This window comes from Dermacentor variabilis, unplaced genomic scaffold, assembly GCF_050947875.1.
Source record: "Dermacentor variabilis isolate Ectoservices unplaced genomic scaffold, ASM5094787v1 scaffold_12, whole genome shotgun sequence".
NCBI lineage: Eukaryota > Metazoa > Arthropoda > Arachnida > Ixodida > Ixodidae > Dermacentor > Dermacentor variabilis.
This window is the reverse complement of record NW_027460280.1, coordinates 35,474,056-35,486,329: the sequence shown is the minus strand read 5'-3', so window position 1 is coordinate 35,486,329 and position 12,274 is coordinate 35,474,056. Positions and strand designations below refer to the sequence as shown.

The window sequence follows — 12,274 nt, the reverse complement described above, 5'->3', positions numbered from 1 at the left end:
GAGCATCGTATGTTACGCTGTTCGCATCAGGAAGACACGGGCGCTGCCGGGGCTATCTGCGCAGTCTTGTTTGCGAAAAGCCGGTGTGAAAACAGGTGTAGATTGAGATGTTTCATCTGCGATGCACTCTTAATTCTTCTTATTATTATTACTGGAACCCGCGCATGCGCCTGGGAATAAAGGGAAATAAAAGGAAGGGAAATGTATGAGCACGTGCGAGGTATTGCCATAAAAAGAAGCAGAAGGGGTAATTGCAAACACCCGCGCCTGCATGGCCTGGCTATTCGTGGCGGTGCGCGAAGGGGCCTCGTGGATAACAAAGATGTAGGGCGCGTGCACTTTTGAAGAGAACAGCTAGCAGACGTCATTCGAACTGGAAATTACTTTGCGCGCTGATCTCGCTGCTTCTTGCCGTTGTAAGGAGCTGAGATGTGGTGTGGTCGACTCTCGAGCGGTGCAATTAACAAAAATTGCGAGGGTGTAGAATGAAGGCGCCTACACTGTCACCATTCATATTTAGATGAAATGCGTCTGCGTCGTGTCCTAACAGTACCGCGTCTCTGCGTTTATGGTATTGATATATTCGCAGACGCCGTCATCGTAGTACATGTAACCACCATGCGCACCGTCATGCTTTCGAGCGCACGTGGTAGCTATAGTGCGCATGTCAGTACTTCTATTTACCTATATACCGCTGCGTCCGATAATAAAGCGCTTTTGGTGCCTTGCCTCATGTCTGCGCACGGCAAACATGCTTTGAGCACTCGCGATTGTGGACAACTGCAGGGGCCTATAGACGCCCAAAAGGCATCATTTTTGTTGCTGCCTTTAATTTTATTAACGTAGTTACATTTATGAGGCTTTTAGAGTCAAATCAACCAGGATTAATCAAGGCTGATGGGAAAACAAGCACGCGCAGGCATGGCATAAGTTCTCCCTTGGCCATTTCTGTGCTGCGCGGCTTCTGTAAGGCACAAGCGATGGTTCTGTTGTACAGCGGCCATATTTAACTTTGCGAATAGTGGGCTTGAAATTCGGTTGTTGACCAACTAGCTGGTTACTGATAGGCTTTACATCGAGCGCCCTTTCCATTACACTCGAAAGCGGAAATTGTCGTGCTCGGCAATTGATGAACTGATTTGAATGGAACTGTTTGCCTTCGAAGGAGCTAAATAACATCTATGCCCGGTTCCACAAAAAAATATTGAGCTAATTCTTCATTTAAAAATACTGAAATTCGCATTCTGGCAATTTTGAAAAGCTATTTTTACAATGTCTTGGCTTCACAACAGAAGTACAGATATCTGAAATATGTACAAGGCATCGTTCAGCCCACCTAAAGCGCAAAACTGATATATTTGGCCACGTCTAATTAATGTCGCGGAAGCACGCGGTGTGGAGAAAGGTTCACGAAAGCGAAAAAAATGTCATTCATACGACTTGCAGCACGAAGCTACAAAGGAAGCCCAAACGCGGTTCTCAGAAAGAAGAAGAAGAAAAAAAAAGAAGCTTCGCACTTGCCTTAATTTTCCGTTCCATGCACTTTTGTAGTACGGGTACCACACACAAAATTCCTGAAAAACTATAAGCACTCAATAGCTGGTATACATATATATTTACAGCCTCAGACGCAAGCTTTATTTGCATGAAGCAAATCCCTTCCCCAGCGTGGAGTAGCAGGCTAGAGGCACTTCACTCAGGCCGACCTGTCCACCTTAAGAAGACGAGTTCTTGACCAGCTGCTATTCTTGCTTCGCTCTGGCTTTTCAGTTAAATTTTTGCGTACTGATGCCCCCGTGGTGGGTACAGTATCAAAAGCAATGACCGACGTTCCGCCCCCTCTGCCGCCAAGGTTGGGAGCTGGCCTCCAAGCTGCAAGTCGGTCTGCAGCGCCCGACCACCACAATTCGCCGGTTGAAGAGGAAACTTCGTAGGACATCAAGCGTGAGTGAGCTTAACTACAATAAGCCGCTCTCACAGCAAGCGTACACAATCGCCTATACATCCCCGTCGCTGCTACAGGCAACCTCAATTCCCTCAATAGGCAAACTCTCACTGCCTATCTCGAGAGGCTGACTCCAGGGGCTCCAGGGCAAATCTGAGAGGTCCGAATTAATCCCAGAAGAAACATACTGTTGATGTGACTACATAAACCATCCTCAACACGTTAAAAGCTGTGACTCAGCTAGGAAATATACTTGTGCGCTCATTCATCGTGCGTGGAGGCAGCAACACCGCCGGTGTGATCTACGATATGGATACAGATATTGATGATGGCGATCTACCAACGCTAATCTCCTAACTGTCCATATCACAGACATACACCCTTCTGGACGGTCGAGGTGCATAATGCTCATTTTTGAGGGAGACAACTTAAAACACATGTAAAAGTGGGTTATGTGAGGCAGCCTGTCTGTCCATACGTCGCTAGGCCATTACAGTGCCATAAATGCCAGAAAATTGGGCACGTAAGTGCTGTGTGCGTGAATAAGAAGACATGTCCCCGCTGTGGTGGTGATCACTATAAGTTGACGTGTGCTGGCTCTGACTTGAAGTGCCCTAACTGCGATGGGCCGCACGAGGCAACGTCGAAGGATTGTCCAAAATTATGAATGAATGAATGAATGAATGGTGTTTATTGGCGCAAGGGCCAGGTATGGCCAAAGAGCGCCAGGTCCGTGGTGATGCGTTCGCAATGTAGTTATGAGTTCTATGAGGTTGATGTGATGTGGATGTAAAGGGGCCTTAAAAATAGTCGCTCTAGAGTATGTAAAATCTATCTGTAATAAGATTATGTCGATGACAACTGACGTTTTCTATGACCATTAAAATCCATCGTGAAAGAATGATGCAGAATAGAAAATATGTAAAATGGTAAAATTACCTGGCGCACTACTGCCTCGCTAGAGCCCTTGAAACACAAGGGCCTAGAGGCATATGCTATATGAAACAGCTATCACAGCGGCATCCTTTGAAGAGAGGAGACGCTACAAACGTGTGGGGCTAATAACATGCAACACAATGTTTTTCAGAAAACGTAGGACTGCGTTGGTGTCAAAGAGTGGTTCTGGGCCGAGTAACATTGCAGGATGAAGGGAGATGTGCTGCCGGTATGCTAGGGGAAAATGTTTCTATTTTCAGATTCGGCTGCCCGACACGCCAGGAGGACGTGGAGAACGGTCAGCCTCTCCCCACATCTACCACAGGTTGGAGGATCATTTTCAGTGAGTAAAAAGTTATGCTGCCAAATGTGTGTCCTATTCTGAGACAACAGAATAGGACAGCTGTTCGCGGTGATTTTGTTGCGGTGGGCCAAGAACCTAACTATGGCTTTATCACGCGCAGTTTGTTATTTATTTCTTCGTCCCACATGCGTTGCCAGTGGTTTCGTAGTTTCCTTCTTAAGAAAGGCTTCAGGTCTGTGACAGGGACCGAAGCAGTAGCATTAACTGCATGCAATGAAATTGATGTGGTCATCTGGTCCGCTAGAACGTTACCGTCGATGCCCCTATGTCCAGGCACCCAGCATATAATCCCATGTTGGTTAGATATATATGCTTTACACAGGACGGAATAGAGTTCATTAATTACCGGATTTTCGTTGTTACAGAATGACATCAAGGCCTTCACAACACTAAGGGAGTCCGTACATATAACTGATTTCTGGAGTTTTTATTTCTTTATATGCTTTACAGCCGACAATAGTGCGTAGGCCTCAGCCGTAAAGATGCTAGTTTCCTGATGCAGTACATCGGATTCCGAGAAGGACGGGCCGACGGCTGCGTAGGACACCCCGTCGTGTGACTTCGATGCGTCTGTGTAAAACTCCGTGCAGGAGTGTTCGTACTGGGGTTCCCGGAAATGCATTTGGATTTCAATCTCTTGAGTGTGCTTTGTAACTTGCTTGAAAGATATATCGAATTGTATCAGCTGCCACTCCCAAGGAGGTAGCAGCTTGGCTGGATGCTTTAGGCGAAGCTCGAGGAGTGGGACATGCATTTCATCACTAAGCGCCCTCACACGCAGCGAGAAAGGCTGTCTTACGGAGGGACGATTACGAAAGAGTGTAGCACATGTCATATCGTTAACGGTATTAAAACACGGATGTTGAGGATTAGAGTGGACTTTCAGAAATTATGTTTGGCTAATGTATGTTCTCTGCAGATGAAGTGACCACTCATTTGATTCTACATATAAACTTTCAATGGGACTTCTTCTGAAAGCGCCACTGGCAAGTCGGATTCCTAGATGGTGGACCGGATCTAGCATCTTTAGCGCGCTCGGGACGGCAGAATGATTGATCACGGCACCGTAGTCCAACCGTGATGAAGTAAGATAATGTCCCGCAAGAGAAAGTCCGCGACGTCAGTGGCGCAACTGGTAGGGAGAGCCCGCGTGATAGCATATCGGGTGGCGTAATCAATTGCGACGGCTACCCATTTGTTCCCAGAGGATGACGTGGGAAAGGGACCGAGGAGGTCTAATCCAACACGAAATAACGGTTCGACAGGGACGGTGATCGGCTGGATATGACTGGCAGGTAGCACCTGAGATGTTTTCCGACGCTGGCAGGGATCACAGGCAGCAACATAGCGTCGGACGGAGCGAGCGAGACCAGGCCAATAGAAGCGGCGGCAGACGCGGTCGTACGTGCGGGCTACCCCAAGATGTCCTGCAGTGGGTGCGTCATGCATCTGAAAGAGCACAGTCTGCCGTAGATGTTTTGGCACGACAAGAAGAAGATCAGATCCGTCAGGGAGGAAGTTCCTTCGGTACAGAATGCCGCCCTGAAGGACATATCGGCGAAAGGATGCGTCGGTGGGTGTAGAGCGCAGACGATCGATGAGTGCTCGCAGTGATCGGTCTCGGTACTGCTTATCGGCGATGTTAGCGAAGGCAGACACAGAGAAAATGCCGTTGGCGGTACTACTGTCGGCGTCGTCCGGCTCGTCTACCGGGTAGCGAGACAGGCAGTCCGCGTCCTTGTGTAGTCTGCCAGATTTGTAGGTGACTGCAGGCAGTCCGACGTCGCGTTGAGAGGCGAACCAATTAAAACCAGACTTGAGGACGTCACGCCGTGTGCAAAAGAAAATTCAAAGATACTTAGACAAGCGCGACAGATAACGTTGGAGGTCCTTTTGCACTAGCCTGGACCCAAGGAAACCGTTGTCCACGGTATGGCTTGTTGTACGAGCACTACCATCTTCTCCACAACAACTACGTACCTTTCGAGCTTTGGTTATCATTCAGACGCGCAGTGAGAAGGAAATCGCGGAAGATTTCTGCATGCACCTCTCCGGATCTAAAACAGCGGTAGCTTCACTACTCAGGTGCGCTCCTCCAACAATGGACGATCGTCTCGACCTCCCATTCACGCGGCAAGAGCTACGTGCAGCGATTTCCTCTTCAAGACACTGAAGTGCGCCTGGGCCTGATGGTATTACCTATTCTACTTTGTGCCATCTGTGCCCTCGAGCGTCTGAAGCGCTTCTGCTTTTATACAATCTCTCTTAGTCCTCGGGGACTGTGCCTGCATACTGGAAGACAAGCTAGATTGTGGCATTATTGAAGCCAGGCAAGACACCCCACGCTGTGCTTTACTACAGACCGGTGGCGCTTTCCAGTTGCATAGGAAAAACCATGGGACGCATGGTCTCCATGCACCTGGAGTGGTTTTTGGAGAAGCGTAATATATAATAAGACGCGATAATAGGTTCCGAAAGGGTAGGTCGTCGATCGACAGTATTATTGACTTAGCAACAAATATTGAACATAGGAAACGCCACTGTCGATTGACGGTTGCTGTCTTTCTTGATATCAAGGGTGATTTTGACAATGTTATGCATGGTTCCATTTTAAATGCCCTTGAAGAATACGGCATCGGTGGCCCTATGCATCAGTGAATAGCCAGGCATCTTCAAGAGAGAACGAGATTCATTACAACTCTAGACTGTGAAACAAGGAGCCATCCCGTATATCGTGGGGTGCCTCAAGGAGGTGTACTGAGTCCAACTTTATTTAATGTCGTTCTCGTTGGACTCGTCGAAAAACTTGCAGGCACAGTCTCGGTCTCTGTGTACGCAGATGACATCTGTATATGGGCCACGAGCTTAACGCGTTTGCGAGTGCAAACGAAGCTGCAGCGTGCGGTGTCAATGACGTCGACATGCCTAAACAGTCGAGGACTGCAGCTCTCACCGACAAAAAGTGTAACAAGGCATTTACACAGAAGTCAATGGCCTGCTACCCCGTTATGATTGATGGGAAGATTATACCTTCGTTAACCCACCACAACTTTCTCGGAGTCATCATCGACCGTGACTTATCTTGTTCGAAGCACATCTCTGCATTAACAAAAAAATCTGGACAGCTTTACTCAAATCATTCGACATATGTCTGGAACATCTACCTGGGAGGGGGGGGGGGGGCACAGCACCGATACTACGATGGAGCACTCACCATTGCTGTTATTCCAGGTGCCCCTTTTGCTTGGCGTGCCTACGGATTTCTTGAGCACCGAACCATGCTGCACAAGTATCTACAGCCCCGAAGATTGGGCAAGGGTGCTGCTTTTGGATGGCAGCAATACCTTCACCTGGCCACTCGGATCATCAACCCGTGACGCCACTATCAGCAAACTGAACGCGCCATATAAACCACTCTCCGGCGACCTTGCGCCGGGGCACAGCACCGATACTACGATGGAGCACTCACCATTGCTGTTATTCCAGGTTGGTTATTTAGACCACTCTTACTGCTATGTCAGGAGTGACAATCGCTTCCTTATTATGGTGCTGTGCCCGGGTAGAGGGTCACTTGTAGTTACCACTTGTAAAAAGAATGTCGCAGCGTTTGTTGGTGATATACTTTTGCTGCTCTCCGGGGATATTGAGTCAAATCCTGGTCCAGACACTGACTCGGTGCTGGCGACTGTCCTAGCGACCGTTTAAAGAATCGAATCAGGCTAAGATGACATTTGAAAAGATCTCCACGCCTTAAAGAACTGGCAAGCATCTGTGGACGTAGAACTACGACAGTTGGCAGCCCGAATTCGCGTACTCGAGGTCGACACCGAGGCAATAAAACAGAGCCTATATAATTCATCTGTAGGGTCACCCGAGTCTGTTCTTTGCATGCGTAACAAACTTAAAACTATCGATACGCGCTGTGATGATACCGAGAACCGACTTCGCCGCTCAAATTTAGTCTTCTTCGGTATACCAGACCTACATGACGAAATTTGATCCTCTGCGGAAAAGAAAGTAATGAAATTTTGCTCACAGACCCTTGGCATAAGCGTGGAAACAGCCTTGGAAAATACAATGCCGGCAAGTGCAGACCAATTATCACTATATTCACACATTTCAAGGACAAGCAGCGAATCTTAGAAAATGGGTTCGAGCTAAAGGGCAGCAGATTCGCAGTACGCGAAGATTTTTCCCTGCAGACGCGAGTATAGCTAGGAAAAACTCGCGTGATTTCGCGAAATCGAAAAAAAAAACATGCCATACAAGTTAAATGTTGATAAACTGCGAATTGATAATATTAGATACGCTTACGACGCCATATCATGAGCAATTGTTCAGTAAATGCGATAGCTCACACGGGAACAGACGACAAATATTACCGTTCTTTCGCAACCACAGCGCCAGAACGATGAGCCGTCGTAGTTATCTCTAGCATATACTAACATACGCAGCATTCTGAAAAAACGTGTCGAACTTAAATCCTACCTGGAAAACTGCGAATGCCGCATACTGACTCTGACGGAAACTTGCCTCAATTTGGGTATTTCATATAATGAGATTTTTCCCGACACTAACGCTTACGCTATCTACCGCAAAGATCGCGAAGGTAAAAAAGGAGGTGGTGTTTTAATCGCCGTTAAAGATCACATACCATCATTTGTTGTAGACATTCCTAGCCAATTGGAGATTATATGGGTCTGCATCAGATCATCATTTACTAATTCTTTAATTGGTGTATGTTACAGACCACCAGACAACTCTCCTTCCTTCATTTCCGATCTGCGCGACATTCTCGACATTATTTCAGCGAAATTTCCTAAAGCAAATATATTCTTAATGGGTGATTTTTAACTACCCTGACATTTACTCGTCCTCCTTAACTTCCACCTCTCGCTCCTCTAATGAATTCATTAAACTCAACCTCCATTTTTCATTAGTACAGTTAGTCGACCAAGCTACCCGAGGAACTAACACACTCGATCTTGTTCTCGCGTCAAATCCCCAGGTTACTAGCGCCATTACTGCCATTGATGGATTCAGTGATCACAAAATCTTGAACCTAACTATTAGCATTCCATCACACTCATCACACTGCCATTAACTCTAGTTTTGAGACGTTCTGCGATACATTCATTCCTACTGTTTCCTCCCGTACTGTCGACGAAAACTGCACGATTTTCAAACACAAGTTATTGACATTATTGCATACACATATACCTTTAATTTCATTCCGACTTAACATATCAAAACCGTGCTATCATAGATCTCTGCGAACTTTATAGAATAAAAAGAAATGTTTGTTCAAAATAGCAACACGACTAAACACTCCTGCATCTTGGTTAAAACAAAAATCCTGCAAAACCGCATATTGTCATGTTGTTCGTAAAGCTAAGCATAAGTTTCTTTCGCATGACTTACAGTCCTTAATGACTAACAATCCCAAAAATATTCATGCATACCATTTCCCCGGCTTCCTCTCCGACTACCTTAGCACTACAGTATGAAACCGGTAATCCGATTCAAGAAGAAAAATGCACCCGATGTTTTGAACAAGTAATTTACATTCGTATTTTCGAAGGAAAACTGCTCAAATATTCCTAGTATTGCTGACGTTAATTATAGGTATAAGAACCGCATAGAGTTAACCGTAGAAGTGATCACTGCCGTAATAACGAAACTTAAAGTATCCTCAAGCTCCGGTATTGATGGAATCAACACTAAAATCACCAAACTAACAATAATGGCTTGCAGTTTAATCCTTTACCATATCTTCACTTAGTCATAATCAACTGATAAACTTCCACATGATTGGAAAATTGGCAAGGTGATACCCATCTTGAAATCTGAAAACAAAAGTAATGTAAATAACCAGCGCCCCATTTCCCTGACTAGCATCTCTTGCAAAATACTTTAACACGTAATTGCTTCTAACATTGCGCAATATCTAGAAAATAACCATTTCTTTTTTCACCAACAACACGGTTTTAGAAAAGGCTTGTCGTGTGAAACCGATCTACTAGAATTCACCGATGACCTATTTTCTACTATGGAAAGTAACACACAGACAGACTGCATTTATGTCGATTTTTCTAAAGCTTTCGATAGTGTAGCACGTTGCCGTTTAATTACTAAACTGTCGTCCCTTAACCTTGATTCTTTACATATATCATGGCTCCGTAACTTTTTATCCTCACGCAAGCAGTTTACTTGGGTTAATAACAACTAATCTACGTTATCTGACGTTACTTCTGGTGTTCCTCAAGGCAGCGTCCTGGGTCCTTTATTATTTCTTATCTACATTATTGACCTTCCATCTCATATAACCATCTCATGACCTTCCATCTCCATCTCATGATTGCATAATATAGCGTAAAATTATAACTCACGCAGATCATCTGGTACTACAACAGGATCTTGACAAACTCACTTTTTGGTGCTCGCAGTGGCAAATAACGGTAAACACTGACAAATGCAAACTAATGACGTTTAGCCGAAAGTAATCAAACTCGACTTACACGAACTCTCTTAACAATTCTATATTGGTAACGCCAACTACAGGTACCTTGGTATTAACTTCACTTCTAATCTTTCTTGGTCAATACAAATTGAAAAAATTACTGCCACGGCATCACACACACTAGGATACTTGAAACGTAATCTTCATGCGGCACCTTCCATAACACGAAAACTAGCATACCAGACATTTGTTCGTCCACAACTCGGATATGCATCATCCATCTGGTCACCTCACCAAGTCTATCTAATCAACTTACTGAAATCTGCGCAAAACCGCGATGGACGTTTCATTGTTCGAGACTATAACCGACATTCCAGTGTGACTAACATGGAGACTTCATTATCACTATCATCCTTGGAATCACGTAGGCAGATAGCTACTCTCTGTTTATTGCATAAAATAGTCTACAGCGCACACGCAAATACCTTGCCACTATAAAACCCACATCGCATATCTTGCAGGCTTCATAATCAACAAAGTCTTACTCGTCTTTCCGGCCGTACCCAAGCCTCTAGCGCATCTACGCTTCCACGTGCAATTGGTCTACGGAATGACCTCCCTGATGATGTCGTCTGTATTCATGACCATATGGCATGTAGAAACAATATACTAACCATCTATGACTCTTTCTGCTAACCACATGATCACTTGAAATCATGTTCATAGATTTTATAGGGATATCATGTAGGTCCACTCAATTTTGTATAAAACCTACTAGGTATACTATTATTACAATTTCACACCATATCTACTACATTTTACCATTGTATAATACCTGGTTCTTCAATTTCTTATGTTTGTTTTCGTGTTCTTGTTAAAAATTATTGTCTAGTCCCCCACACATAATACTCCTACATGGAGCCGTAAGGTATTTGTAAATAAAAATAAATAAAAATCGTGGGGTGCCACCCAAATAATCTTTTCTGCAGCTCTTTCAGGCACTTTTTGTTGGCTACCCAGTGCGCCTGTACTTTCTCGGGTTAGTACAACTGCTGTGTGCACACTTGAAAGTGCTCAGGCTCGCGCACTGAGAATTTGTGTAGGACTACCACGATTTGAGCCTACTTGGGACACTATTCCAGAGGCACGCGCGTGCCCAGCTAGAGTTTATCTGCAACATCAGCCATTGCGAATGTATCTAAGGCTACTGACTAGAAAAGGAATCATCCACTGACGAACGTCACAAGCATACGGCCTGTCGCCGCCTACTCAGAAGCCATGTTGTCGCAGCAAGACTCATTGCCGTCGGACTTCGCACCGCATGACATACCAGAAGTTCCCCTCTGGACAATGGCAAAGCCAATGGTGGGACTCTCGAGCCCCGTAATAACGAAGAAGTCAAAAATGCCTCTTGCTGGGCTCAAGCATTTCGCGTTATCCTACACTGCTTACATATATGGATATACCGAACATGTTTTTGCAGATCGTTCTGTGACACAGACCCCTGCCGCGGCGACTTACATGGTACCTGGAATGGGGATCGCACAATGGTTCAAGATAGGACACAAAACGTTGTCTACAGCAGCTGAGTAACCGAAGTTCGAGAATCAATTCGCTGCATACTGCAACAAAGCCTCGAGAAGTGGACAGTGTTCTGTGACTCGAAACCAGCACTGCAACTCATCAGCAATTATATGAATCACAGAACCGCATATAGCCCTCTGGTTTATGATATCATGTCTCTGCTAGCTGAGGCGTCTCAATACGGGCATGCCATCGTGCTGCAATGGATTCCTAGTCATTGTGGAATAGCTGGAAATGAACCGGCTGACGCGGAAGGAAGAAAGGCGCACACACTGACGAAGCCATTATAAAAATTCATTTTTCCCGGTATGACATCAACGCCTTGCTCCATAAAGCGATAAAAACCTGTATGGCGAGACAATGGGACAACCCTGAACATCAGCATGAGCGCCTCCATAGACTTGACACTGGTTTACGATTCCGGCTCCACTTCGGTTGCGGAGAGGCCAGGAAACACTCATCAATCAATTACAGCTGGGTGTGGCGTACACTCACCGCTACCTTCACAATATTGTACACGCACGGGAGCCTGACTGTACCGTCTGTCACACGCCCGAGACGATGGCTCACATACTTTGCGTGTGCCCTCAATATGCAGCCGAACGAAGAACACTTAAGTCTAGTGTTGACTGCTTGGACTCCCGCCCCTTTTCGGAAGAAAATATTTTAGGCGCGTGAAGAAGAGTTGACCGTGCCCAACATGCCATAAAGTCGCTCTTGAACTTTTTACGTGAGACTGGTTTAGACGATCGCCTCTAGTACCTGTGAAACGTGCAGACAGCGCGAAATGTGTTTGCGCGATAACGTTTTGTGCGGACAAGATTACCCTTGCGTGTATTGTGTCTACCATGCGCATCCGCGTATTGGACAACGTGTGTATAGTAGCTCATTGCGCCATAACACAATCACCTGCCACCTACCTTTCCCTGTATTTCCCACTTCCCCATTCCCCAGTGAAGAGTAGCAGGCTAGAGACACGCCCTCC

General features: G+C 45.7%; 1 protein-coding gene across 3 annotated transcripts in view; it reads right to left on the bottom strand.

Moving 5' to 3' along the window:
- LOC142566420 (U-scoloptoxin(11)-Sm5a-like) overlaps nt 1-12,274 on the bottom strand; it is a 225,785-nt gene that overhangs the window by 131,472 nt on the left and 82,039 nt on the right. The gene's annotated exons all lie outside the window — the stretch shown is intronic.